This window comes from Leptonychotes weddellii, chromosome 3 (assembly GCF_054177405.1).
Source record: "Leptonychotes weddellii isolate Sample4059 chromosome 3, ASM5417740v2, whole genome shotgun sequence".
NCBI classification, from domain to species: Eukaryota; Metazoa; Chordata; class Mammalia; order Carnivora; family Phocidae; genus Leptonychotes; species Leptonychotes weddellii.
In genome coordinates, this window is record NC_138371.1 from 22328840 (window position 1) to 22356527 (window position 27688).

The window sequence follows — 27688 nt, forward strand, 5'->3', positions numbered from 1 at the left end:
GTTAGAATACAAGTCAGATTTTAATAGATACTTTGAGGGTCATGGTAACATTCAAGGAAATTTTAATGGATTAACACTTCTCTGTGGTGTGATAGAAACACGTCTTTCTCCAACTATTTTCCCATGACTCATTTGGTCTGGCTAAGGCAGGTGTGAGGAATTTACCTCAAAAGTGTCATATTGTTGGAGCACCTTGGTGGCTCAGTTGGTTGAGCACTGGACTCTTGGTTTCAGCTCAGGTCATGATCTCAAGGTTGTAAGATCCCAGTGTGGGGCTCCATGCTCAGCAGGAAGTCTGCTTGAGATTCTCTCCCTCTGCCCCTCCCCCCGGCTCATGCATGCATGTGTATACTCTCGCTCTCTAAAACAAGTAAATAAATCTTTTTAAAAAGTTTCATACTGTTTTCTTTTTAATCCAATGCCAGCTAAATGGAAATCTCGAAGTCCTAGGATTAATCAGTCAATTTTTTAAAAATTTTTTAAAAATTCTAGGACTGGCTTAGAAATAGTTCCCTAGAAATGAGTTGGCAGCCTTATTGAAAACCCAATTGGCAGAGACAGAGAATCATTCAGAGATGAGAGAATTTCATGGCTCAGGATTTGAAAGGACTTTGTCAATAGGATTTAGGATGCACAGGATGTCTAAGTGGTTCAAGCTAATATATTTACTCACTTTGGGAGAGCCAAAATGAGATTTCCTTCTAGAATTTTCTGTGTCTTATCTGGTGATAGATGGTGTATTTCTAAAAGCAGGCTCATGAGTTTTCAGGATAATGGAGTCAGTTTAGGGACACAAGATACTGCCTGAAAGGTAAAGGTTCAAAATCTGCTGTCTATTAATACATGGAAAATATTGTGGTTTCCTCTTATGATCATTTTTTAGCAGTATACACATCTCTTTTTCTTATAGTTTTCATTTTCCAAAGTTTATCTACTGTAATAATAATACTGCTATAGTCCATTTTTATGTGGATTATTAAACAATGCTATGAATAATTTTACCTGTGGTAGTCGTAGGACCAGCAATAGTTAACATCAAGGACTTAGAGAAGACCTAAAGTATACACACTGTCTGTTCTACATAAATTATCGATTTAATTTTCACCATGATCCTAGGATGTAGAGACTTATATTGTCATCCATATTGAGGGGACTAAGGCTCACTCAGAGAGTGTACAACCTACCCACTTACCTGGCCAGTGAGTAGGAGAGTTGAAATAAGAATCATTTTGGTTCAGAATCCTGTATGCTGGGCCCTTCTGCCTTATCGTGAAAGCACTCTGGGCTGGACTGTGGAAGGGGGAAATTAATATTTCAGTCATTCACATTCAATATTTTAAATGTATAAAACTAAATTACTGATCTTTGTAATTTACTATTTCTCCTTCTATGTTTGTAGTTAAATTATATTGATGCTAATTTGACTTGATTTGTTAAAAATTGACCTCATGTAGCAATAGCTCCCTCTTCCTTGTCTTCATCTTCATTTAGCTCCTCTCACTAGGATAGTAAACCTAGAACCAAAGTAAGGAGAAAAAAATCAAGTATCATAAATCTGCCAAACATTATGGTTCATTGATTCTAATGTCCTTATTCATCAAAAATTATGCCTGGATTAGAAATAGGAATACAATAAAATACTTACCAGTTACTGTTCACTGATGAACCAAGAATTTAAATATCTGTTTGCTGAGATTTAAGTAATTTGATAGAAATAAGACATGGATTTAGTTATTAGTGGTTTTCACACAATGATGGTAATTAAAGATGCATTCTATGATTGAATTTTAAAGTGAAAAAGAAGCAATGTTAATGGTACTTTCAGTTTTTCAAGTCTTTAAATTTTGAATTGGTTCAGCTAAGTTTTATTGAATTCCTTGAACAATTTATGTAATAGAATACATTTTGGAAATCTTTGATCCGTGCTTCTTTCTAATTTCTCTTTCTTATGGGATTACTATTCTCCTATCCAATCAACTTAGAAATTTAACAATATATTTTTTATTCTTTCTAGCCTTTTCACTTTCCCTCTAACTCCACATCTAATTACTTACCTTTAAAACATCTCACCTCGGGGCTCCTGGGTGGCTCAGTCGTTAAGCATCTGCCTTCTGCTCAGGTCATGATCCCAGAGTCCTGGGATCGAGTCCCATATCGGGCTCCCTGCTCTGTGGAAAGCCTGCTTCTCCCTCTCCCACTCCCCCTGCTTGTGTTCCCTCTCTGGCTGTGTCTCCCTGTCAAATAAATAAATAAAATCTTTAAAAAAAAAAAATAAAACATCTCACCTCTCAGTATTTCCCTGCTCCTTCTCATTCTTGCTTTTATCTTGAGTCTGTCTACCTCATGCCTGGATTCTGTTTTGGTTTGTAAACCGTTTCTCTTTTTCTAAAAAGATACTCTGCAAACCATAAATTATTTGTTCCTAAAATTGTTTTAGCCCCCATGTAACTCCCCTCTTCACATCCCTGCACTAACTCATCATGGACAGCATGATGATAAAGCCCAACTTTCTTTAAGGTGGCATTAAAATCCTCCATAATCCATTTCATATCTACTTTCCTACTTTTCTTTCTTTTTTTTTTTAAGAGTTACTTATTTATTTATTTATTTGAGAGCAGGAGAAAGAGAGCAAGCAAGCAGCGGGGAGGGGCAGAGGGATACTAGCCAGAGAAAGAGAGAGAGAGAAGCAGACACTCCGCTGAGCATGGAGCCTTCCCTGGCTGGATCCATGACCCTGAGATCATGACCTGAGCTGAAATCAAGAGTGGGGTGTTTAACCAACTGAGCCACCCAGGAGCCCCCAGATGTACTTTTCCAGCAGTATGGCCTGAAAATATTTATGGTTGAATTTTGCTTCCTTTTGTTTTTAATTAAAAAAATTTCCCAGTCTTATGTTAGTACTAAACCACTGGTGGTGTGCTAAATCATGATTATTTTTATTTTAAAAATAATGATGACAGCAGTCAATGTATATGAGAAGTGAAGTAAATATACAAACACTTTTTATTCTCTCACTAGCCCTTCATTTCTTTCTTCTTTACTGTTTTTAAGGGCAGTAGTTAGTTAAGGTTTATGATAAGCATGAATTTAGCGTCTCTCAATTAAAATAATGTATTTTATTGTCTTTCTAACATAGCAATTTATTTTTTCCAAAACTTGGTTTTATTTATGGAATATTATCTTTTTTAAAATTTTTGCTTTATGATATTATCCTCCCTCAGGCATTTTTTAATTTGTTCAATTTATGTTCTTATTTTTTTTTCTATTTTCTTTATCACAAAAAAATACATGCTAGTTATAAAAGGTATATATGTATAAGAACATAGAGGAAAAGTCAAATGTTTCCATTCCCTATTTTGTCAGTCCCATTTCCCCTTCCCATTTAGGACTTAAGCTTTAGATTTTGTTTAACATATGCATTAGCACTGACTTTGATTTAATCAAAATTTCCATTTGCTTCTACTATTAAAAAATTATATATGCTAGAAGATAAATTTTATTATTTAATTTTAAAAGAATTATTCAAGAATGTCCTTATTTTGCTGTCCTACTTGAATATTATTTTGTCTAAATTTAGTATTTGGAGTTCAAAACCATTTCCACATTTTGCTAATGTTGTCCCTCTATTTTTTAGGATATGGCACAGTGAAGTTTGATACTAATAATAAGCATATTTCTTTAACAATAACAGAACAATAGTTCTAAATAGTGGCTAAAAATATAGACTCTAGAGTTAGTCTGCCTCTGTCCAAATTCCATTTCCACAACGTTTTTGCTTATAACTTTGCTAAAATTGGTTGTTTTGTTTTCCATTTCTTCAACCATAAAATGAAAAAAATATGATGATAATGTAATCATTACAAAAGATTAAGTATTATACTTGTAGACCAATGCAGCGTAGACAGTAAACTCTGTAAATATTAGGTGGTTATACCTGTTATTTTTTATTATAGTTGTGATTGCTTTTTAAGGCCTTAAGATTTTCTCCTTTATAATTAGTATTATGTTAAATCTAATTGTGGCTCTTTTTCTTCCATTCTGCATTAAGTGAGTTGTGGCAATAAGAAACACACAAACACCTTTTTTTTAGCTCCTTTTGGAAGTTTATTAGTACTTATAGGTCAATTTTCCATGTCTCCTTTGTTCATATTGTTTTATTTCCTTATCCCATCATATTGGGTTATGGGGGAATACTTTAGCTCAATCTTCCCAATTAGTATTTGCTTTATGATTGTACCTTATTTTTTGACATTCAGCTAGCCAACTGAGATTTTTTGGTGTTTGTGTATGTGTACACATTTTTGTTTAATTTCCAAGACTTCTATTTTTTCTTCACAACATACTCTTATTACTTTATGGAAATGCAGCATTCTCTTGACTCTCCCCAAAACTATTTACTATGTTTATTTTAAACTTTTATTTGTATTATCATCTCTGTTTCTCTTGATGTCAGTTCTATTTGTTGGTAATCCATCTTATAAAGGTTAACTTTTCTCAAATATCTGCTGTATTGTATGTTCTTTTATCTTTAGAATTTATTTTTTTATATTTGCCATTGAGTTTCAGCTTATCTCAGGGCAAGCTTAGCTGTTGTCCTCTGCTCATCTCAAGTATAGGGGTCTGAGAAAAGAGTGATAATAGTGAGGCTAAACTCGTTTCAGTTAGAGTACAGTGAGTCACCGTGAGGAGACCTCTTGTACTAACCTCTGTTCCTTGTATCAGCTGATCCATCTTGTAGCAACCTTGTCCCACTGTTACCTCTGGAACCCTGGGCTCATTTTAGGGTCTGGCTTTCTCAGGTCTTTCATTATAGTTGACTCCATCTGTTTTCTGGTTTCTAGAAACTTCTGGTATATTTTTTTCTTTGTCAATACCAGTCTTAGATATACTTCTTTATCTTAGCATGTTTTTTTGGGGGGGTTCATATAATAGAAGCTGAAAATGGAAGAGAAGAGAACATTGTATCCAGTCTACCATCTTAATACAATATTATTTTTGATCACATTTGTTTTCTTTCCCTAGCATCTGTAGAGCAGTCAAATTTTTAGAAACTGATACATAAGAGTTGGCCAAAATTATTGGTGACAAATTCCAAGATACTACCAAGAGTGCAATATGTAATGGTCCCATTGCTAACATGAGGCCAATTTTAATTGCTTTAGTATTGGAACTTTTTTAAGTGCATTTTTTTTTCTGAGATGGGGAGTCTATTGCCTCATAAGATATTGATAATCCTTGGATGAAGCAATTTGTACATATTAATTTGAATGCTTCATAAAGTTTCTTTTATAACAAAAAAAGGAGATGCTATTTCATCTTTTTTTTCCCTCCCATCAATTTGGAGTTTATTCTGCTGGGCTGAGATTTGTCAGGGCAGGATAAACAAATAACTTTTTTTTTTTAATGTGGTTTTCATTTAAGCTATGCTGTACATAACACATCTTCCTGTGGTAATGAGCTGTTAAGGATTGCACTAGTAGCAGTTTAGTAGCTGTAGCTAAGGATTTCCCTACCAATAAATACAATTTCCTTGACTATTAGGCAGAAATCCTTGCATAGCCTCTTTGCACAAGTGACATTGATTAATGACCATGGAAAATATATACTGTACTCAGGGAACAAACATAACAACCTGGGAAACAATTCAAATCTAAGCAGAAAATACAGAATTCTAATATATTTGGGAAAGATATAGTAATCTTAGGACATATGAGCAATAAAGATAAACAATTGAACTTAAAGAAATTTAAAAAGTTTAGTAGTACATCCTATTGGTATTAAGTGAAGCCGTAAGACTGTTTTTCAACAACCACAACCTCATATAGAATTTAGAATAAGGGCGCCTGGGTGGCTCAGATGGTTAAGCGTCTGCCTTCAGCTCAGGTCATGATCCCAGGGTCCTGGGATCGAGTCCCGCATCGGGTTCCCTGCTCCTTGGGAGCCTGCTTCTCCCTCTGCTTCTCTCTCTCTCTTTCTCTCATGAATAAATAAGTGAAATCTTTAAAAAATAAAAAAATAATAATAAAAAAACCCAAAGGGAGTAAAAAAAAAAAGAAAGAATTTAGAATAATAGCCTGAAACAATTATTGCTTACAAAAACAAGTTAATAACTTTAAATTAGTAGAGGACCTATAAAGATTTAAATCAATATTCAGACCCCAAATTGTAAAAATAATTCAATAATCTAGGGCACATTCAAAACAAAATGTATCTGTCTGAAACTTATTTAATATAAAAAACAAATAAGCCATCTTCAAAAGTTTATATATTAATGTAATATTTCTTTTCCACTGAAGCATACAATATAAAAATGAGAGATGCCAAAATATTCTCTTTGCCTTCAATGTGAATTGGTGCTCAGTGTATAAGTTTTTTTTTCCCTTACATTTAGGACACATATAAATTTTCTGTTCTTTGTAATGTCCAGGGTTAATACTGCATAATGTTTATTTCCTTGTAGTTTTATATAACTAAGTGTATGTTATGAACTATGTATGAATATTTAATTCTATTTATATATAGGTTTTCATAGTGTTTGGGTTTGTTTTGTTTTTTGGGTTTTCTTTTTTCTTTTTTTGGTCTTTCTGATCTTGTTAACCAAGTTGCCGTGGTTTTATGAACTGTTCTTAATTTAGAATTTGAGTCCATTAAAATTCATCTTTAGGATTATCTATGCCCCTATGTTAAATTATAACAATAATTCTATCTTGGTTATGGGCTACTCAGAATTAGTTGTGATTCCGACTGTTATTTGCCACAGTGTGGAGGGTAAATGATTTCTAAGGAAGGGAAAATATAACTTTCCCTCCTTTCTTTTTTCAAGCCCCCATGTGGCCTTCATGATTGTTTGTACCATCAGACCTGCTTTCTTGACTATCAATAGCGGAACTTGGCTATAGTAGCAGCCAATTAATATTGCCAAAACATTCCTGAACTTTGAGAATATCATTATAGCACAGGAAAAAATGTGTGATTTCTAACCCCTCATTTCTCTAAGGTCAATATTATGTGGCCATTGAAATTTAATGTCAGTGTTACAACTCCTGGACTGTATGAGAATCAGTCTTATCACTCAAATGTCATCAAAGATAACGTTGACAGAATTAATGTCTATCTGATATATTTTTCATTTCTTATTGATATGAAAAACATGGAAGATAAATGGTAGTGTTTATTTATTAATTTTAAAAAGTGAGGTTATAAAGTCTTCCTTTTCAGACAATGTCAAAAGATTAGATGATGTAACACGATATTTTAGAAAGGAATGAAAAAGTTGCTCGCATGTTCTATTAGTTGCTACTATTCTGTAACTAGAGACAACATATAATATTTAATTTTTTCATAGGGTCATAATAACCATTGGTCTGATGTTAAAAGAGACATTCTTTAAAATGGTACAAAACTGAATGAGTGATTGATCTGTTGCTGACCATTACACTAAATCTTGCTAAAGTAAGATTCTGCACTGCACTATGCATGTAAGGTGGTTCTAACCCTAAAATATGAGCAAATTTCTTTAAAAAGGAAATTAATTTGCAACACAAAAAGAAATTATAGGTAGCAGCAAAACAAATTGAAGCAAAATTATCCATTTATAGTTACAATTATTTAAGTGTATAAAGGAACATGTTTATTTCATAAAACAGTAAACATTGGGAGTTTCTGTACATAGATTTGATGCCATTCTCTTGATTCTTCTATATTCAGTTGTTTGACTTTATGATAAAGTGTTAATATTGCTCTTAATTTAGGGCATCTACAGCTAATTGGAATTAAATATAGTTCAGGAGTCTGAGCTGTTCAGAGGTATTTAGGACTTATTCAGGAGACTGCTATTGACTTAGAAAATAGGAAAAAAGAGGATATTTTGTGTACCCATCTGGCTAAGGGAAGTTGTCTTACTGTGTTTTGTATCATGACCCAAGAGCATGAATTCTAAAAAAGCAAAATGAGAGCAACTGAAGAATTGATTTATGTAAATGATTTTAAAAATAACTAACTACAATTACTTATTTTATCACAAAATCAATTACTAATATATTCTGTCACTTTAATTAGGGCAGTCAATAAAATCAGATAAACGGGAGGCTTGGAGTTATAAGAGAAAAGCTAATTTTCCTATATAATAAAGTCTGCTGTAGGTCAGAAAATAAACTGTAAGTTATTAAATACTCAAAAAATCTGACTCTGTTTCCATTGAAATATTTGAGCTAGTTTAATTAAAATAAAAAATCTTAAGAATTGAAAAAAAATGTTTAAATCTTTTAAATTTTTATTTCCTATTGAGCCAAGAAAAATTGACATAAAGGTAATCATGGTTGTTACTTATAGTACTTTCTTGTTAAAAAAAATATTATATAGTACATCACTGTAGAAAAGATAATATATTTAAATCTCATTTAATCTTCACAACGACCCCAAGGTATTATGGTTGTGTAATTATTTTCAAAGAAATTACTCACTTAGTTACTCTAATTTACTTATATACACTGAAGTGTTAGACTGACCATTAACATTTGCTACAGAGATCACTTCAAAGAACTAGTGTCATTTTATAACTTAAACAAGAAGACAAAATCTCTTATGTTAAAAAAAGTATCTAACAAAGTCTACACTGATTTAACGTAGGGAATGATTTTTAATAGAAGCCATATTTACAACTTTTAGGTATGTTTGAAGTTCATATTTGCCTTCTACCTAAACTTAGACATTTGTGTGAGTGTGTGTGTGTGTGTGTGTATGTGTATAGAATAATCTCAAGATTGGTATAATGTATGAAAACAATCCATAACATTTAGATTTTGAGGTGGGAATGAAGAGATGAATAGATGAAATGTTTATCAATTTTGTGTTATACTAAGGATTAAACAAAATAATATGGGTAAGGCAGCAGTTGTTCCTAGCTTTCAATAAATGCAGTAGCATATATTTGGTCTTCAATAGGAGAAAGAGAAAGTGTGAGAGAGGAAATAGATATCTATTTAAACTACGAAAAATCATTTATTTTTTGCATATGAAGAGGCTGAGGTTGGGAAAACTAATGAATTCATATTAAATCAACATTAATGTAATTATGACTAAAGTTATCAACATTGTACCAATGGTATAACATCTTTTAAGGAGGGTATGATATTAATGTTTATAAGTTTTTAAGATATATAAAATTATTCATTTGATAGGTATATATAGATAACACTTAACTTATTGTGTTTACAACATCAAAATATTATTACTACAGTATTTAACATCAAGACAATATTTTATATTAATTAAAGTGTGAATTATGGTACCATTAAAATTATTCTGCTTGGGGCTCCTGGGTGGCTCAGTCATTAAGCGTCTGCCTTCGGCTCAGGTCATGATCGCAGGGTCCTGGGATCGAGTCCCACATCGGGCTCCCTGCTCCATGGGAAGCCTGCTTCTCCCTCTCCTACTCCCCCTGCTTGTGTTTCCTCTCTTGCTGTCATTCTCTCTGTCAAATAAATACATAAAAAATCAAAAAAATAAAATTATTCTGCTTATTTTAGAGATTATGTTGGTAAACATATGTCCAATAATTGTACTAAATATAATTATTCATTCTGCCTGAAATCTCCTAAAATGACTTAACATGCGTACAGATATGTTCATGTGCATCTGCCCACACACTCATACATCACCACCACCACCACCAACGTTGCCCCCACCACATGTGGAAATTATGGACACCCAAGAAATTATAAAATGTTTAATTGGCTTACTATATGAATGTTTACTGACATATCTAACCTTTAATGAATCATCTTTCTATAATGAAAAGGGAATGTTTAGGACAATCCAGTGGGATATATTAGTCTAGGTCCTTCATATAGAATCCAGTCCATGTATGTGTATTATTCCATCAAGAAGCATGCCAGATTTTCATGCCTAGAAATAATATAAACATGCCTTTCTTTTAGCCAACTTATCAAGAAACAATTTCCAGACAGAAATAATTCTGCTAAATCTTAAAGAACAAATTCTCTCTAGTGTGTGCTTATTTGCGAACTTGTTGAAGACTGCTCAACAACGTACAATTAACTCACTTTGATTTTAAAGTTTAGCAGTTTTGCCATGTATTTTCCAAGATACATATGTCTCCAATGGTAAACTTTACAGACATTTTTAATTTCAATATGCTTGACTACCTGGATTTTTTTTTTTTTTGAGAAATCAGAATGTTAGATTTGCGATTGGTTACTTCAGTAAATAATTTAGATATTTATTTTTGAATGTGAAAGTTATGGAGGGCTTAGACAATGTTTAAGAAAGGAAACAATAGAAAGTGAAGAAGTTTGTTTGATATGGAATGAATTAGTGTTCCTGATGCTGCTTGAATTTTAGAATGCTTGAGCAGGAACGAATTATGATCCATCATTTCTCTGATAGACAAGAGGACAAAGACTCTCATCTAAATTTGCAGTTAATGCAGCAAATGGGGAATTCATATTCAAGATTCTAGACACATTGACCAATACTCTCTTCATGTTGCTTTCTCAGTTGGTCAGACTGCAAATTACAGACCTTACATTTCTATTTCTGCCATCATCTTTTGCTTCATGGCTATAGGCAGTCTAAGAAGGTATCCAAACTTTAAGCCCTCATAGTGATGCTTGGTCCTTAACCAAGAGTAACTGCTCTCATCGCAAACACAGTGAAAACCTCCTTTTGATCTTCTCTGGCATCCAGAGTCCATCTTAGTTTCAGCAAGGCATTTATGTTTTATATAGTGATTGATTAAAATTGAACATAGGATTCCTCTGGTTAAATATGTTATGATAATATCTCTGATAGGCATAGCGGCAAAAATAGGTAATATTTTGTTATAAGTACTCTACTAGCTTACATTCTTAAATCACGGGGAAGGAGGATCCAAAATTTTTGTTAAATTTTGAATACTACCTAATATAGGAACATACTCTATTATCAATAGTTACTAGAGGCTGATGAACAATAAAACAACTTTTATATATAAATTTGAGATTTTACCACATGAAAAAAATAAGAATAAAGCATTTTTTAACTTTATAAAAAGATATGAAGTCGGGGCACCTGGGTGGCTCAGTCATTAAGCGTCTGCCTTCGGCTCAGGTCATGATCCCAGGGTCCTGGGATCGAGCCCCATGTTGGGTTCCCTGCTCGGCGGGAAGCCTGCTTCTCCCTCTGCCTGCAGCTCCCCCTCCTTGTGTTCCCTCTCCAGCTGTCTCTGTCTGTCAAATAAATAAATAAAATCTTTAAAAAAAAAAAAAAGATATGAAGTCTTGTGTATAAATGACAAAAATGACAAAATTCTACCAAAAAGGGCTACATGGTTAAGATTATTTTAACTGATCTTTAGACTATTAGGAAGAAATGATACTAATTAGTGTTAAGATGGCAAGGCAAAGATCATGCTGAATCTGGTATACACTATATAATATAATAGACCCAAACAAGAATACTTTAAAGTACTATTCTCCTAGGACCTATTGACTTTAGTTGACCAGTATGGATATCAAATGTCTTTTTAGCTTACTTTATTACTAATTTATTCAACATTATTCATTAAATCCTTGGTGCATAATTTATATGCTCTCATGAATAGAGTATGAAAATACACTATACAAAGATTTTTCTCTTAGTCCAGTCTTGGCAGCTAGGAAACCGTGTGGGTGGAGTCACATGACAACTGAGACCTGAAGGAATTGTACTTTATATAGAAGAGCTTCAGAGCATGTGGAGGAGCCAGGGAATTAGGTGTGGTATCTAAAACACAGGCCGTCTTGTGCAGGGGACTAGGGAAAGCGTAGCATATTCAGTGACATATTTAGGATTTCATTATCTCTGCATAATTATAAGGAGTAAGATTTTTAGAAATGGGGAGGAAAAGGCAAAGGGCTCAAAAACTATGTTAAGGAACTTAGATTTCAATTCCATAGGTCATGGGAAACCACTTAGAGGTTTTAAGGAAGTTTGTACTTAATGAATTATCATAATCATCACAGTTTACTCAGGTAAGATAGATACAGATATAAGTATATATATAGATTTTTTTTAAGTAGGCTCCATGTGCAGGGCTTGAACTCATGACTCAGAGACCAAGACCTGAGCTGAGATCAAGAGTCACATGCTTAACCAACTGAACCATCCAGGCACCCCATATTTCTTTAATGAAAAAAAAAATCTGAGGAAATTTTATAACTGAGGATTTTCCATAGAAAGTGGAAAATTTGAGTAAGAAATCAAACAATGGAACAAAAACTATAGTTGATTTACTTAAACATTATTTAATAAAATTGATTACAAAATATTTTTGTATTGACCTGACATTTAGAACCTAGAAAATAACAAGAAATTAGTGAATCCCTTTGACAGGTATATTATAAAGGAAATGACTCTCTGACTCTTCCTCTCAGAGTTTCTGTTCTTTGTTCCATGTTGAACATAGTCCTCTGTTAGAATGATGGCTATGGTCCATGAGATCTTTTTTTTTTTAAAATATTCTATTTATTTATTTGAGACAGAGAACGTACAAGCAGGGGGAGCAGCAGATAGAGGGAGAGGGAGAAGCAGGCTCCTCGAGGAGCAGGGATCCCCATGTGGGGCTCAATCCCAGGACCCTGAGATCATGACCTGCACCAAATGCAGACGCCCAACCGATTGAGCCACCCAGGTGCCCTTTTAATATCCACCTCAGAGAGTTCTCAGAATGTCAAGGCTTTAATAGCTTGAAGTTCAGTTATCTTAGACTCTGCAGTTTTGCATATTCATATTTTTGTGCACAGCTTCATGAAGCATTAGGAATTCAGGGTATTCTTTGGAAATGACTCCCATCTATTTCCTAGGAATTCCTTCCTTGTTAATTGTGATGTTTTTGATGTGGCACACTCCGGCTAGATTATATTCCTCTTCTCAGTGTAATATCTGAGGCTCTCTTTGGACTGTGCCTTGAGTTAAAAGGGATGTATTAGGTGCAACTTTTGATTTTTGTGTCTAAAAGGCAGCAGCTTCTAGACTTACAAATTATACATACTTGTTCATAAAACTGTTTAGAAAATACCACTATTGTTTGGATGAAAAAGTGTAAACAAATATGAATTGCAAAGATATTAGGAGTTAAATATAAAAATTAAACCCTATAAATATTTAACTATTTTAAGATAGTAAGGAATTTCTAAACATGAAAATAGTGTAAGATATTAAAAAATTGATATACTTGACTATATAAAAATTTAAAGCAGTGGTGTGCCCAAAACATAAATATTAAAATAACATAATGTATGGGAAAAGACACCTGTAACAATTATAAAAACAAAGTTGGATATTCTTGCTTTATAACACAGCACACTGAATCTGTTTGTATCTTTTTTTTTCAAAGAAACTCTGGTATTCAAGTAGATCTATTTGTCACTGGGACTGCTGTTTTTTACGGAAATGTTCTTAAACACCTTAACATCTGACTTTTCCTAGTATATATTTTCCTATAAAATATATGGCTAATTATATTATTCTTCATATATGATTATATTATTATCCATAACAAAACTTATTTTAATATTTTGATCATATTTTATATTTCCATTAATTTATTAGAAAAGGAAATCGTATCTCAGATGAAATACATAATGGTGATTTGGGGATTAAGATTGTCACAGGTGATAACTTTGTCTTCCTCCCCCTCTTCCTTCTTTCCTTCCTGCTTCCTTTCCTTCCCTTCCCTTCTGTCCTTTCTTCTTCATAAAATCAGGTTATTGGATGTTTGTGTTTCCCCTGCTTTCTTGAGCAGTTCTCTCATCAGCACTCAAAATTGTTTCAGGTTTACCAGATTTACTCACTGACACACAGCTGAGCAGAGAAAATATAGGGCTTTTTCTTTTTTTTTTTTTTTTAATATTTTATTTATTTGACAGAGAGAGACACAGCGAGAGAGGGAACACAAGCAGGGGGAGTGGGAGAGGGAGAAGCAGGCCCCCCGCCAAGCAGGGAGCCCGATGTGGGGCTTGATCCCGGGACCCTGGGATCATGACCTGAGCCAAAGGCAGATGCTTAACGACTGAGCCACCCAGGCGCCCCAGGGCTTTTTCTTTACTGGGGCTATTACTGATTCTGTCTTTCTTTTGAACACCTGTCCAGTGGGTTTCAGGTAAAAACTGTTAATTATTAGCTCAAGCCAAAGATTTTGATTGGCTTTTTGTTTTGTTTTGTTAACTTGTTAATTAAATTGAGAAAAGCAAAATGTCCATATTAGGCCCATAATGTCTTCATCTCTTTCTTCCAGCATTGCTAATGGTGTCTGGTGCATTGGGTGAGTGAGGGAAATTTGCATGACCTCATGGAGTCAGATTGAAGGGATATATACAGTGTCCACAATATCCTTCAGATCCTAACTCATCCCACCTTTGGAGAGTGTTTGGGTCTTACAGGAATGTTTGACCAGATCCTGATCTTGCAGTTTCTGAGGACATTTATCATTGATTTCTACCCCTTATGAATTCATTGGTTTCTCTTTCCATACATAGGATGGATGGATGGATGGATGGATAGTCTTTTTTTTTTTCTTTTTTTTGATTTTCTATCTTACTTGGTCTTTCTTCATCTGTCAGAGACTGTGCACTGCTGGGATTCTGCAGCATTCTCACCTAGCTTCCTGGCTCAGGTGGTTCACTTAGAACCTTTGAAGGCTGTATGTGCTGGGCAGCATAGAGGATGGTCATACTGTGGCTTGCTGAATTTCCATTCAATTTGGAATCAACCTAGGAACATACTGTCCTGCAAACTAGACCCCCTCTCCATCTGGCTATATTCTCTCTGTCCTCTTAATTTGCTAATCCTCTGCACATTGTTGCATCTCCTCATTACCCGCACCCTGAGAAAGTCTTCTTTTAGAGCCTCCACACAGCCCGCCAACTTAATTTTCACTTTGTCATCCCATTTTACTCCTCCCCAACATAGACACTAGCATTGTCTATAATACAAGATTTTATTCAGTGTTCTAGCTCTAATTCTGGAACAGTCACAACAAAGGCACTCAATAGATATTGGTTGAATAAATGGACATGAAATCCACAACAAAAGCCCTACTGTGTCAAGCATAGCCATCACTAGAAATGAATTTTAATGACCTATTTTAAAATAATGTTGAGTACTAACCATAATATGTTTACTATATGCTGAATTTCTAAAACAATTTAAAAATTCTGTGCACTAGAATTTGTATTTCAAATGAACTTTGCTGTTTGAAATGTTTCTATATAATTATTGAGATAATATTGTCATTTAAAATAGTTTTAGTATAATATTAAGAAAATTTCCAGTCACATACAAAATCTGGACTTACTAACTTCGAGCCTGGCACTCCTACTGAATCACTACATTATTCTCATTAGTGACTTCTTAGGTTTCTATCTTCTAAATTCTGCAACACTGCACATCCTCAAGAGTACCATTTGCATGTCCCAGCCTGAACTTTGTTATAAATTGGGAAGAACTGCCTGAACAGTCTATTATTATTGTTGTTATTATTATCAATATTATTAATTTTGGTTATTGCCTTTACAGTATGGTAAAATTTTTTTTTTAAAGATTTTATGTATTTATTTGACAGAGAAAGAGAGAGAGAGCACAAGCAGGGGTAGAGGGAGAAGCAGGCTCCTGCTGAGCAGGGAGCCCGACACAGGGCTTGATCCCAGGACCCTGGGATCATGACCTGAGCCAAAAGCAGCCACTTAACTGACTGAGCCACCCAGGCACCCTCAATATGGTATAATATTACACACATAGTAAGCCCTCAGAAAAATCTTGTTGAATCTTGTGGAAAATGCAGTTATTTCAAAATAGCATGAATATTAAGATAACCTTCTAGGGATAACTTATAGTGCTTTGTTCAAAATAAGTAGGATGGCTATACTATACACAAATACATTGAAGTTGCAGGAACTCCTACAGCCTTAACTATGTTAATCCCACAGACATTTTTATGACTTTTTATTATAATAATGCAATATAAATTTCCAAAGTTATACAATTCACTGCCCACACAAAAATCTGCTTTCATATTTCCTGAGTAGACATTTTGTCAAATGCCTAAAAATTGTTTAGTGGCTGGCAGATTCATGATTGGAAATGATCTGATAAATACTCTTTTATTTTGTAAAGAATTTCTAAGGGGTTTAATGAACATTAATACTATTATTGTATTTATTTCTTTCCTAAATTAATTATACTTATTTTCAGAGATTATCTTTACTTGCAGATACTACTTTTATTGATGTTACTAATTTGTATTATAAATATGGTAGTAAATACAAGCTAAGAGATGCATGATTCTATTTTGCCCTAATTTCATACACTACATTCATATTAATAAAATGAATGGGAGCTCTGTTTTTGAGGAAGACATTCAAATAAAACATCAGTGGAGTCAGAAAAGTTTATGCATGCAGTACTTTTTAAATATCCTATCATTAACCACTTTCACTGAAGACTTTTATGCATAAAGTAAGGAATGTCATTAAAATGTTCCTCTGCCAGAATAATCAATAGGCTATGAGTATAGCAAATTACCAACTGCGTGTTTCCAACTTTTGGTCCCTACTGACAGCTGAAAAATGGATACTTAATATAAGATGGTGGTCTTGGTAAAAAAATTTTAATGCATAGCATAATTGAAGGAGGCATTTAGAAAAAAATACTCTCTTACTGTCTTAAATTGAAAAAACAGAAGAAACATACAAATATAAGAATATATTATAGGACTATTATAAAGGAACAAATAGAATCATTGGAATATAGGATGAACCTAAATAAACAATGACTTTGGACAATAGTTGTGTAAAACATTAATAATTATAAAATTAAAATGAATGCTATATTAAATTTCAGGAAATTTTTTAATTATAACAAGTAAGGTTAAGAAAGGATAAAAAACAAAAATGCTTTGCTAGGGAAACATATTGCATACTACTTGGTAAAATTAAGGACTACTGGTTATTTCTTGCAAGAAGATATAGTAAGGACTTACAGGGACTTCAAACATATAAATATCTTCTTGGAGGCACATTCTAATTAAAGTAGGTTGTGTAGGGGCACCTGGGTGGCTCAGTCTGTTAAGCGTCCAACTCCTGATTTCAGTTCAGGTCATGATCTCAGGGACTTGGGATGGAGCTGCATGTTGGGCTTCCCGCTGGGTGTGGAGTCTGCTTAAGATACTCTTCCTCTTCCTCTGCTCCTCCCACCATGCTCCTATGCACACTCTCTCTCTTCTCAAAAAAAAAAAAAAAAAAAAACCCAAAGTGTCATCTAGTGAATATTTGTTTTGCCTTCCCATGATTTCCCTCACTCGAAAAGCAGAAGAAAAAAATAAAAAGATCTTTAGGGAGCTCTATTATGGACATAGTTCAATTCAAAAGAAGAAGAAAAAAATAGAGGTATAAAATAAAAAAGAATCTTGGTGGGCGCCTGGGTGGCTCAGTCGGTTAGGCGACTGCCTTCGGCTCAGGTCATGATCCTGGAGTCCCGGGATCGAGTCCCGCATCGGGCTCCCTGCTCGGCGGGGGGTCTGCTTCCCCCTCTGCCCTCTTCCCTCTCATGCTCTCTGTCTCTCATTCTCTCTCTCTCAAATAAATAAATAAAATCTTTAAAAAAAAAAAAAGAATCTTGGAGAAAATGGCAATGCCATCTTTTGCATTAATGAGAGAAGAGAACACTGGTTGAATTAATGCATGGATTTTTATTTGAGAAAAGTTGATTTCAAGTAGGCAAGATCAGTATTATGCGTGATCATAGTGCCATAAGATTGTATGAGGCCTTCTGAGGTAGCTAGCATGCTAACATGGTATCACTACTGCCAGTGAGGAGAATGAGGCCTAGAGAGAATCCAATTTAAGATTAGGAAACTACTGAGTGGTGTGAACTATGAGTAGTGATTGCATAAATGGTGGTAGTTTGAACTCACGCTTAAGTCCTATACCTTTAATAAAAACAGCTCTCAAAATTAATTTATTGCAAGATCATAGGTAACTAGTATTAATTAATAGTATAAATATTTGTAGAACTAATGATGTAATGTATGGGGATTAACATAAGAATAAAAAACAAAACAAAAAAAAAGTGAGAATATCAGTTATTCTAGGCATATACGGATACTGGGTAGTAAAAGACAAAGGGTGTGAGGGGAACTATTGGAGCCCTGATGGTGCTATGCTTCTTCATTTTGGGGCTGATTACATAGGTGTTTTAGCTCTGTGAAAGTTATAGGCTGTATACCTATGATTAATGTGTTTTTCTGTATGTAACTTGCAGTACAATAAAATTGATCAAAAAATTAAAAAAAAATAGTATAAATATTTGTAGTCTAGAAAATATTTTTCTTCTGCCTGATAATTTTTTTTCTTTAATCAAGCCAGATAATCAGAAAGTCCTAATTAAAATTTGCGGAGAAAACAAAACAAAAAAATTACATTGTCCTTTTTCGTATCAGGCAGATTTTAACAGTTTTAAATGCCAGAAATCTTTAGTGGCGCTAATAATACTTCATTTGAAAAACATGAAGTCACAGAGGTATGGCCCTTAATATTCTGAACTTTAGTGGTGGATTCTAACCTGGTTAAATTATTTTAAGTAAAATCTTATTTAAATGCCCAATGTATTAAGCTCTTCTTCTTTTTATTATTATTATTGTCTAAAACATCAAAGGTTAATTCTGGTTGAATGCATTATAAATCATTTGATTTTAAAATGTTTAAGTGATTGCCAATGTATTTTGTAAATATAAGTTGTAAGGTGTCAGAAATGAGAAAAAATGATGTGTTTTTTGCCTGTCCCAATCTGATGCTTTGTAGCCTAATGAGATAAAGATGCATAAGAAAAATTAGGAAAGAAAAATTTATATAAAAATGAGAAAGAAAGCCTCCATCTAAATTGACTTTTGATGATTTTAATAAAGGAGAGATTTAGGAGCGATTCAGCTAATCTGAATCTGGTTGTAATTACTATTTGTTTTTAAAAGATCTTAACTTACCCACTGAAACATTTAGGGATGTAATCGCTTGGTAAATAAGGGAAAATAGTTGTGAGTGATAGATATACTCACATTTATGGCTGGAATTAGTATCTTATATGAGTACTTATATTTTTTACATTTCTATATTTCATAAAATATTATTGACATTCTTTGTCTATTTTTTGTTAAATCACAATAAAAAGCATCATTTGCTTTTAATTCCACCATAGTCTCTGTGATGACTAAGTAAAGTTTCCTTGATCCAGAATAGTTATTTTAAATGTTTAGCTAATTAGTGAACATTTTCAGAGAGAAAAGAGCAAACAGTAGCATAACCTTTATCATGTGCCAGACACTATTCTAAGTGCTTTCAAATGTTGTATCATTTAATCTTAACAACTCTGTGTTGTAAGTATGCTTGTTATTTCTACTTTACTGATAGAAAATTGAGGTAGAGAGTGTCAAAGCCAGGAAATCTGGCCCTAGAGTCCAGGCTTTTGATCAATAGGTTATACTACCTCTCAAGTGTGAAATTAAAATTATTTAACTTGAATCTGAAAGCGATTTTGATGTAATGCTTTCTCTCACATTGTTCTTTCAGTTCAATATAATCTCAGTTGCAGTGAGTCTAATAAATCATAAGCTTAGTAAAAACTATTTGGTAGAGAACAGCATCTAATACTGATTCTAACGATAATTAGCTATGTAATACTGAATAAATCATTTATCCTCTCCAGATTCAATAAAGGTCTTAGTTTCCTAGATCTGTTTTTACAAAGTATTTCAAACTGAGTGGCTTTACACAACAGAAATGTATTCAGTCAGTTCTGGAAACTCGAAGTCCAAAATCAAGGAATCAGCAGAGTTGGTTGCTTCTGGACGCTCTGAGGAAGAATATGTTCCATGCCTCTCTCCTAGCTTCTGGTGGTTTCTGGAATCCTTTGCATCCCTTGGCTGGTAGACACAAGGCTCCAATCTCTGCCTCTGTCTTCACATGGTATTCTCTCTGCATGTCTGTCTCTGTGTCTCTGTTTTCTCTTTTTATAAAGACACAAGTCATTGGATTAGGACTTTATCGTAACTGATTAGATACAAAAGCCCTATTTCCAAATAAAGCCACATTCTGAGGTTCTGGGTGGACATGAATTTTTTTTGGGGGGGGGCATTATTCAGCCCCATACAGACAGGATGATTTCAAACATCCTTTCAGTTATAACATTTTAAGCTTCTGGTTTTAGAGCTTAGGTAGCATTTGCACTCTTCTCCTCCGCAAGATTTTCATTAAGATTGGCCTTTGGTTTGGGATTATTTGATTATTTTTAGGAGATTTTAGTTTAGGGTTGGATATCTTGAAAAAGAAGTGATAACTTCTCAGGCAAATATTTACCCCTACCTGAGATGTTTAAACCATAAATATGATATTTTATAAAAGGTTCTAATGTAATAAATTATTTTATATTGATTTAATTTAATTATAGTTCTCCTATTCCTTCTTCTAATACATACGAGGCACTAGTTTCATGGGACTAGAGCAGTTCTTTGCTGACTTAGCATTTAGAAATTTCTAGTACTTAATAATTTGTTCCATTCACACCCATCATGAACTCTGTATTTGTCATCCGTGAACCCTGTTACTGTTGGCTGACTCGGTCGATGAGGTAGACTTTGAAGTTGTTTTGCTGGAGTTGTTCTAAAAAGCAATTTTAAACACATTCCATGTTTATGCTTGAATTCACTGTACTCACCAGATAATATTACAAATATTGAAAATTTGGTTATTTAACAGTGAAATAAGAGTAAAGAAAAATAATCCTTTTGCAATGAATTTATTTTCTTTCCTTCCTTCTCTTTCTCCCTCCCTCCCTCCCTTTCTATTTTCCTTCCTTCCTTATTTTCTTTTATGTTTCCCTCTTCACTCTATCACATCCAGACAACTCAGTATCATTGTCAGGACACAAATGTAGGTAATTAAAAAAAAATACATATCCTGGATTAACATTATAAATTGGTTTCTGGCAATTGTTAAGAGTCTTCTTTGCCAAAATTAGAATGTTTATCAGTAAGTGTATTAGTATGCTTGAGTTGCAAATGCAATTTTTATCTAAGTTTTCTGAAATATAATTATATTTAGAAGGAAAACAATAGCACCTTAAGGGTTATATAATAAATCTTGAACATGACTTGATATTGTTTTGTCCAGTAATGTGCAAATAACTGTATTATAGCTGTGGGTGTTGTATGTAAGTGATGAATCACTAAACTCTACACCTGAAACTAATATCACACTGTATGTTAACTAACTGCAATTTCAATAAAAACTTGGAGGATGGGGCACCTGGGTAGCTCAGTCGGTTAAGCATCTGCCTTCGGCTCAGGTCATGATCTCAGGGTCCTGGGATCAAGCCCCACATTGGACTCCATGCTCAGCAGGTAGTCTGCTTCTCCCTCTGCCCCTACCCACCTCTCTCTCTGTCTCAAATAAAATAAATAAATAAAATCTTTAAAAAAAACTTGGAAAGAAAAAAATGTATACTGCATTGTTCTTCATTTTTTAAAATTAACATTCAAGTGCTTTCTTTGTCCTATTGAAGTGCTAGGCAGTGAGGACACAGTGTTGATTGAAGGAATAATTTCCACCTTCAATAATTCATAATCTAGTTAAAGACACTGGTACCTACATACATGACAGCCTCAGTTTTGGCGTTAATGTGACTTACGCCAAGTGACTTACCATGAAGGAATCTTAGAACTTTTACTGAACATTTGAAAATGGCTCACTACAGCATAATGAATTATGACTTTTGGACAGCTAAGTATACTATTTTTAAGGATACTTTTAATTTTCAATTATTTTAATTATAATAATCTGAACTGTAGATAAATAACATCACTATCCCTTCATAGTGGGAAATATTTTATATTCAACATTTTATAAATTATAATTAGCATAAAGAATATTATTGATAACTTCCACAGTATTAATTTTTTTGTAGCAGATCTTATTCTCGGTCCTTTGGAATATACTTAAATAAATGAAACAGTTAGTTGGCTATAAATGACTATTATCTCTAGTGCTTGGGTTTGCAAGTTTAATTAACCTACAATTCTAATACTTCTAGTCAAACTCACTACCTTCTTTTCTTATCCATTATTTCTAAATACAACATGTTATAGACTCAGTCACTTTATAGATTGGTATATAGTACAAAATACTCTACTTCTGTTTATTTTTAGTATCTGCTTTTATTCTCAGAGGTGTGTATTAGATAAGGCATGGGGATATTTTAATCATGCATGACAAAATAAGCTAGCAGTAAAGAAATGTCCCATGGATCTGATTGCATAAACTCTATAGCTATGCAAAGAGCCTACTGAAAATCAAATTTTGCTTCTCACCCATGCCTGCTTTCCTCTTAGTAAATGGAACTACCTTCCACTCAGTTTATTCCAGAAGTGAGCCTCCTTCACTCTTCCTTCTGTCTTATCTACCACTAATACTAGAGTCTTCTTCCTTAAACATCTCTCACCTCATTCCTGGTTCTCTCTACCCCTGCTGCCTCCGCCTTCACCCATACCACTGCCATCTTTTTGGATTCCTACTGGAGCTTCCTAACCTTTCTTTCCACAAAAATTCCTTCCCCCTCCAACCCATTCTTCACCCTACAAAATTGATAATTTTATTTTTGTGTTCAGAACCTTTCAATTATTTCTTATTCCTGAGATAAAACTCAAACTCCATAATATGGTCCAAAGGAGAATTTGCAAATGATAAAAATCACAACTTGTTTCCAAATATAAAATCAAAATATATTCAAGATTTCATTGAATATAAAATACTACAACTGTTACAAAGGAGAATCAGAGATAGACATAGATGGGTGATAAGGAGTGCTGAAACAAAACTTTTAAGAGATGCAAAACTGTATTGGATAGCAAAATTGTAATGTTTGGAATCATCTTTTTTACAGGACAGAAATCAGTGGTATCTTTACTGGACAAATTCATTTGCATTTTTATAGACAGGGATCACTTGCACCTCCATCAATTTTCCATAAGTTAACTTGGGTCTCTACAAAGTGGCAAAAGAGTCCAACCAAACATTAGGGCACAGAGCCCTGTAGAGTCAGATAACTTGGAAGTTTCCTCTAAATACTCTACCTTCTATTGAAGGGTCTCTCACTATTCTGTTTGTCCAAAGTTCTTCGCAATTTTTACTTACAATGACTTGGAAGGCATTCTATTTTGAACCCGTGTCTTCCATCCTTCTCATAGGATAGTATCCTTATTTTCTGTTCTTCAAACATCCTGGAGTTTGATTCCCAAATAGTTCTTGCTTTCCCTATTCTCAGGGCTCTCAAATTTGGTCTCTTTTCTTGGAACTTTCTTTCCTTTGCTGTTTTTTTAAACCTTTTTTATGTAGATATTTCTTTAAAAGATCACTTTCTCATGGCAGTTTCTATGAAACTCTGTTCACTTAGGTCTCCTTTGGTATATTCTTATAGCATCCAGGACACCATCATAGTAACACTATTTGTTACTTAATTTGTAATTGCCTGATCACTGTTTGTACTACCCATTGGTCTGAAAATTATGGAAGAGAAGGGAACTTCTCTTTTTATTACACATCTCTAGCTAGACATATAGAAGGCACTCAGGATGTATTTGTTTAATGAATTTGTATTCATAAGAAATATATTTTATGTATTTTTCTTCTTTAAAGGTTTGCATTTCTTCATTGTTTTTCCCACATTTTTTCAGAATTTACATATTTCTTATAAGTAATGGTCTTCTTTACTTATATCACCAATAGTAACCATATGTTTTACTTTATTCATTAATTTATTTATAAATACAATATAAACTTAACTAAGTAGCTAAGATTATAAAGTTAGGTGCATTTCTTACCAAGCAGATAAGCAGATAAATGAGCTACTGTCATTTTTTCATCCAGTTAGTCTATAACAGTTACCAAGCAGCTACTCACCATGTTGGAAAGTAGGAATTCATGGGAAAAAAAGAGAGAAAGGGGGGGTGAGTGAGCACTCATGTGCACATTCTCATGTGGATTTCAGAGGCTAATGCAAATATTTATAAGATTTATAGTCAACTTCAGAAAGAGCACAGTGGTGGCACAGGAGAGAATGATTAGTTCTGCTTGGATATTTCACAGAAGTGTCCATGGGGAGAAATCACTGGAAGTGACATGAGTGTTGCAAGTACAATAGGATATGAAGAAAGCCATTTCACACTGAGGAAGCAACAAGGACAAACCATGGAGGCATGGTATTTTTAGAAAAATGAAATAGTGCCGTGTCATTGCAGGATAGCATGCATTTTAGGTAGAAGATAGAGGCAGATTTCAAGTGGCTTTGAATGCCACAAAAAAGATTTTGGAATTAAAACTGTAGGCAAAGACAAACCACCAAAGAGTTTTAAATAGGTTTGGATTTTGGAAATTCACTCTATTTGAATGTAGGATAGCAGTTTCCAAAGTGTTCTTCACTGCAAGATTGTTGGAATTTTGTTCTCTATGTACCTTTGTAAGCTAAAATATTTTTTTAAAGTAAGTTTTCCTAACATTGGCTGACACTGGTATGCTTACTTAGTCTGTATGCTGGCCAAATGTCACCTGCAAATCACCTAACACCCAGTACTCTGATGGAAGAGCAGGGCTCCCATAATGCAGAGGGGTGAGCAATGGTGCCCTCCCTCACTTATTACTTTGCTTTCAGCATACTGCCAAGTATTACAGAGTATGTTCCTGGTTAAGTGGTATTTACAGATAATATTATTGAGTTTAAACTACACTAACACTTCACAAAAGAAAAAGTTATTTTGAGAAGATTTGTGTGGAAGAGAAATGACAATCTAAGTACAAGTATGTGTCTGGGGGGGTGGGGGAGGCAGCCAACACAACACTTCTACTCCCAGCTGTTTTTCAGCTATACTACAAGGTTAAACAGCAGTGATGATCTAATCAAATCTGACAAGAAAGCAGCAAGAAATTGATATGATTAAGAAGACTATATGAACTATGGATTTCCATGTACCATCTCAATGATGAACTTTGACCTACTTTATAATGTGTCTTAAGACATAAGCTAGTCACATAGTATGTGGCCTTCAACATTGGCATGACATTTTCAAAGAAAACGTCTATACTATAAAGACAAATATGGATTTTTTTTTTCTGGAAATTTTTAAAGTGTTGCAATACCAAATTAATGTTTCATAAATGGCACTGAACTTAACGGTGAATGGTTACAAGTTTCTTTTGAGGTTTCTTATGTTAGTAGAGTAGTACAGGTATAAAATGTATAAATAATAACATAAAAACCTATTAGGGAGGCATGCTCAAGATAGCTGAACATTATTTAGTAAATGGATTAAGGGAGAGTACAAAGGGAAGAGATCTCATTGGAATCCTTTTGTTAAGTCGTTGTTGAGACCCTTTGTATCTTTTGCTCTATTTATGTAGCAATATATTTCTGTAGGAAATTCATAAAAAAATCTTTCTTCATTGAAAGCAAACTTAATAAATAGATGAAATAGATAAAAGCTATGAACCACATATTTTATATTCAGGCTTTCATTTATAAGGAGATAAATTGATATAGTCACATGGAATGGGTGGCTGATGAGCAACTGCTATTGTTTTATCAGGCTATCCCAATGACTCAAGTTTTTTCTGCTGATATATTCATATAAGAGGAACTTAGATAGGCTTGCCAAATTAAAATAAGTCCACCAGCACATGGGAAAACATGAACTTAAATGTATCGGAAGAGGCAGTTCTACTGTAAGTTAGCATTTGCTAATGAAGGAATGAATTGAGTAACTCCTAAAAGTGGTCATCCATCCAAATCCTATCAAGATGAGACAACTTCTGAACCAGAAAAGATAAAATTTATGATATATAACGGAAGTTATTTATTTATTTTTTTTGCTAGTTTACTATTGTTCCTCCTGGCGGAAAAATGTCTCTGTCCAGATTTCCACAAAATTCACACTGCATTTATTGTATTTATTGTTCTTCGTGTTTTAGCTCATTTATTAGAAAATAAACATTCTTGAGTGTGAGGGTCAGATATACTTTTGTTTGTTTGTTTATGTTTTGGCGTCCAAGTAGTCTAAGATTTTGTACAATAAGTACTCAATGGGACTACTTTGAATTGAATGGTTTGTTACTAAAACACTGGTCTTTCAACAGTAGAAATCAAGTATCAGGAATCTTATATGAGATAATCAAACTATTATGTATATTTATGCTACTGTGAACTCTTTTCATATTTTTTGAAGAGAACCTGAATTGAAATATCATTAATGTTGGTACTCAGAACTTTCTATATAGTTCCAAATATATATGTACATCTACATGCCTCCAAAGAACAAGCATTTTGGAATTTACAATTGTCCACTACATTCACCACCAAAAGAGAGTTCAAACTATTAAACTGGTACAATATGGCAGCACATATTTTTTTTAAAAGATTTTATTTATTTATTTGACACAGAGAGAGAGAGAGAGATATCACAAGTAGGCAGACAGGCAGGCAGAGGGAGAGGGAGAAGCAGGCTCTCTGCTGAGCACGGAGCCCCATGTGGAGCTCCATCCCAGGACACTGGGATCATGACCTGAGCTGAAGGCAGACCCTTAACCGAGCCACCCAAGCACCCCACCATATATGTTTTTGAAAGACTTTGTATATTATTCTTTTGCTGAGTGTAGAGAAGTTAATTTGCAAAAACAATGAAAAGGAAAAATATATTGCAATAACTAGATCTTCTGAATATTGAAAACTCATACTGAGATATACTAATATCAGAGGAATAACTAATTGCACAGGTACATTTTGTGACTTGCATATATTCTATTCTATTTACCTGTATTTCTGTAGGAATTATTTGACATGTATTAAAGAAAATCAAGCCTGGTCTTAAGTCATTGTTTCATTTTGTGTTTTGTTTTCCCTATGTCGAGCAAAATTCCAAGAGAGATGTTAGGTGATTTTCTGATTTAGAGTTGAATTAGAGAAAAAAAAATACTATTCAAATCAGATTGATACTTAAAATGCTATAATATTCAACCACTTTCGACCAGGTATGCACGAGATGATGAAATGACTCTTCTGTGAAGTTAGATAATCTTGATGTTCAGCAGTTTAAGATGTTAATGTATCCCCAGGTTGCCAGATGAGTTGATGACTATAGTACTTAGAACAGACAACAGGAAGTGTTCTAACAGGTCAACACTAACACTTAAATGGCTTAGCACAAGCTTTTCTTAAGCATATAAAGTCTAAAACAGATATTCCTGATCAGAAGAGGATCATTTATATCTTAGGTTTCTTCCACTTTCTGGCTTCACCTTCCTTAAAGACCTTGGAATCTTCTGTGTTTGGCTGATGGCTGGGAGCTTGAACCAGAAGATTCCAAGTAGGAAGGGCATGAATCACTTCCACACTCCTGTTCAGTTGTTCTGTCTTCACCCTATTGCAGGAATCACTAGGGAATGCCCAGGAAGCGATTCTGCAGTTTCTATCACAGTGAAGGAAACATTAAGTGTTCCAGTGCCCAGGGGCTGTAAAGACTAAATGTCATTTTCCAAAATGCCTGCTAAGCTGAGTCATTTGGAATTACTGAATTAAATGGTTGACAGTAATTATCTACAATTTGGGAGGCAGCCAGGTG

General features: G+C 33.9%; 1 protein-coding gene across 2 annotated transcripts in view; it reads left to right on the forward strand.

Annotated features, from left to right (window-relative positions):
• The window catches only part of ERBB4 (erb-b2 receptor tyrosine kinase 4), a 1058588-nt gene that overhangs the window by 518253 nt on the left and 512647 nt on the right, over positions 1–27688 (forward strand). The gene's annotated exons all lie outside the window — the stretch shown is intronic.